Consider the following 3,839-nt stretch of genomic DNA (forward strand, 5'->3'; position numbering starts at 1 on the left):
CCATCTTGGAGCTTCCCAAAACTTAGATGCAGTAACTGGCTTACCTCTGAGTTAGGAGGTGTGTGGGCAACATACCAGGGGCTGTGCGCTGGCCTTCCCGTTGTGTGCTTTCAGGGGTCATGAAATGCCTGCTTCTCTTCGGTTGCTGGCACTGACCACTGGTTTCAGGAGCTGCCAGGTCCAGCTGTCCGATTGGGGGTCTTCCTTCAGCTTTTTGCCTGACAGTCGAAGCCACCAACAGTCATTGTCAAGATGTATTATTTCCACCTGTGACCACAGACTGGTGACGCTATCACTGATTCTCTCTTTATTAATTCTTCTAGAAAGCAAACCATTTACTACCTGCCCTCCACTATGTGACTAGCCCAAGGCACAGTTCCCCCTGGAAAAGGGTGCTTGTCCATTTCCTTTAATAGTAGGTTTACAGAGTAATGAATTGGATTTCTAGCACCCTGCGGGTGGCCTGCTAGGCTAGCCTAGCATTGCTGTGGACTCATGGGTCTTGACGCGTAGTGCATACTTCAATACACTGCAGGCATTCTCTTCATATCCACCATTCAACGTCTTTGCTCACCTCAGCCAGTGGGGCCTGTGCACAGTGACACCCGTGCTCTCCAAATGTTCTGTCACAGCTCAAAGAGCGTCTGCTCACTTCTTTGCTTTCTTATGGAAGAGGGTCCTCAGGCTCATCTTGAACGCTGCTCCCAGTCCCACATTGGTCTCCATCACTGTTCCTAAGAAGTGCTGATTCCTTTCCGTGGGAGGACATGAAAACCCTAACGTGATGCACTGAACCATGCCCCTTGGGACTGACCGTGAACTCTGTCTCTTCAGGTGACAAAGCCAGAAGGAATGTTCTGATGAATACATAAGAACGTCCATTTCACAACCCTTCTATTCAACTTCAGGATTATAGGTCTTTGTTCAAATCCTTTAATTTTGGTTTGATTCTCTTTGTCTTATATTTTTTTAAAAAAACTTTACTTTCTAAAAGGATTTTTTTATTTGCTTCTTAATATTATGTGTGTGTGTCTGTGTGGTGCTATGTGCACATAATGCATGCAGTGCCCATGGAGGCCAGCAGAGGGCATTGGGTCCTCTGGAATTAGGGCTACTGGAAGCTATTGCTAGATGTGGGAATCAGACTGGAATTCTCTGACAGACAGCAGGCTTCCTTCACTGCTACGCCATCTCCTCACCCCTCATCACACAACCCTCATTTCTCTATAACATAAACATAATTCTTATGAGCTTGGCTTATGAAAGAAACAACACCTGTGTGGTTTACTCTAAACTCTCCTCCCCCAGCCCTGTGTTTTTAATGTTTATTCCCCAGCCAGTGTTACTTTGCGGGGTAGTCTAGCCTTCTGAAGGTAGGGCCTAGCTGGCAGAGAGGAGTTAGAAGTGAGCCTTTGAAGAGTCTACTTTGCTCCAGAGCTCCCTCCTCCTGCTTTCTTATGGCTCTGCGATGGTGTGAACAGCCTCCAGCATATACCCCAGCCACCATGAACAGCCCCACTCCACTGTGCCTACTCCACCTTGGTGAACCCACGCCATGCAAAGGAATTCTTTCTTCCCAGAGCCATTACAGTGGGCCCTGCTGCTCGCAATGATGCAGGGTCACAAAAGCAACAGCCACATAAAGCATCGTGAACGGCACATGAGCCGAGGTGATTCCAGGTCTTTCTGCTACTGTGACCTTAGCCATAGACCCCACTGTCCATGATCCAGCCAGATAACAAGGTGCAACTCGTTTCAAGTGTTGCTTCTGTGAGATTTCTATTCCGCTGACTTATTTAATTTTTCTTTTGGGTTTAAAGATTACAGTCGGGGTTGGGGATTTAGCTCAGTGGTAGAGCACTTGCCTAGCAACCCCAAGGCCCTGGGTTCGGTCCCCAGCTCGGAAAAAAAAGAAAAAAGGAAAGAAAAAAAGATTACAGTCTTTGCATTTTGTTTAACAATTTTAAAACATTTGCATATCTCCAAATGTACAAAGTGAAATGCATATCTACTCATTTCTAAATTCTATTTTATGCACAGAAGTGTTTTGTCTGCACGTACGTATCTGTACCAGGCCCCTGCTTGGTGCTGGTTGATGCCAGGGGGTAGAGCATTTGATCCCTTGTAACTGGAGTTACAGATGGTTGTGAGCCACCCTGTGAGTGCTGAGAATCTAGCCTGGGTCTTTTGGAAGAGCAGCCAGTGCTCAAAACTACTGGGCCTTCTCTCTTAATTTGGAATTGCTATTAATTTTTGTATGCTATCACGCCCTGTTTAGCATGTCCAATACAAATCCATTTCTCTTACAAAAAAGTAGCACACTGTGGATGCCATCCTCACTAGCCTTTATGTCTATGTTTGTGGCATGCTGGGGTAGGTATATAGATGTTCACATGTGTGTGAGTGTGTGTGTGTGCGAGTGAGCGATTGCCTGTGTGTGAGTGAGTGTGTGTGTGTGAGTGAGTGTGTATGTGTGAGTGTGTGAGTGTGTTTGTGAATGTGTGTGTGAGAGAGCGAGTGTGTTTGTGTGTGTTTTTATGTGTGTGAGTGAGTGTGTATGAGCGAGTGTGTGTGCGTGTGTGTGAATGAGTGTGTATGTATGTGTGAGCAAGTGTGTGTGTGTATTTTTGAGTGAACGAGTGTGTGTGCCTGTGTGTGAGTGAGTGTGTATGTGTGAGTGTGTATGTATGAGTGTATTTGTGAGTGAGTGTGCGTGAGTGAGTGTGTGTGCATGTGTGAGAGCGAGTGTGTATGTATTTGTGAGTGTGTGTGAGTATGTTTGTGAGTGAGTGTGTATGTGTGCATGAATGTATTTGTGAGTGTGTATGTGTGAGTGTGTATGAGTGTGTGTGAGTGTGTTTGTGATTGAGTGTGTGTGTGTGAGTGTGTGTATTTGTGAGTGTGTGTGAGTATATTTGTGAGTGAGTGTGTATGTGTGTGTGAATGTGTTTGTGAGTGTGTATGTGTGAGTGTGTATGAGTGTGTGTGAGTGTGTTTGTGATTGAGTGTGTGTGTGTGTGTGTGTGTGTGTGTGTGTGTGTATAGGCAAGCATATAGGTGAGATTTGGGTTCCATGGAGAGAACCTGCATGGAGGAATAAGATGAATACAATGCTCACTCACACGGTAGTCTGCCGAGCCGCATACCATGTCTCCACCTTCTGAGCTGGAATCACAGATGGGCCACTGTGCCCACCTGACACGGATGTGGGTGCTGGGGATCCAAGCTGCAGTCCTCACATAAGTGCAGTGGACACTCTCCCTTCTGAGCCTTCCTAAGCATTATCCGTTCTCCCTTTCAGCAGACGCAAGATACTCCAGTGTACAGCTACATAGCAGCTCACTCCAGCTGCTCCCTCCTGAACAGCATTTGAGTCACGGCTGGGCTTTTATTATGACAATCTGTAGCATAGCCGGGCAGGCCTTTGCACTCTCTTCTGTCTTCTGTGTCCTGGACTCTTTGTTGTCTGACCCTACTTGTTCTTGTGGGGGTTGGAAACGAGGTGGCCTGGAGTCTTCACGGTTTACAACTCTGTCTTCAGGCTAAATACCTAGAAGTAGACTTACCTGATTAACAGTGAAACAGAGATTTAACATTGCTAAAAACCATCCGTTTTACCACACCATTGCCCATGCCCTCCAACATAAGAAGACAAGTTTCTTCAGCCTCCACAGAGAATGTTGTTGAACTTCCAAACCAATGGAAGCACCAACCAAGAAAAGACTTCAGTTAGTGGAGTCAGGATACTTTCAGTACTTAAGACTAGTAAGGCTACGTCGCCCACACCTTCTGGGTGTTTCTCAGGCACCGAGACCCGACACTTGACCTGGAGAGAGCAT

Source organism: Rattus norvegicus, chromosome 11 (genome assembly GCF_036323735.1).
Source record: "Rattus norvegicus strain BN/NHsdMcwi chromosome 11, GRCr8, whole genome shotgun sequence".
Lineage (NCBI taxonomy): Eukaryota > Metazoa > Chordata > Mammalia > Rodentia > Muridae > Rattus > Rattus norvegicus.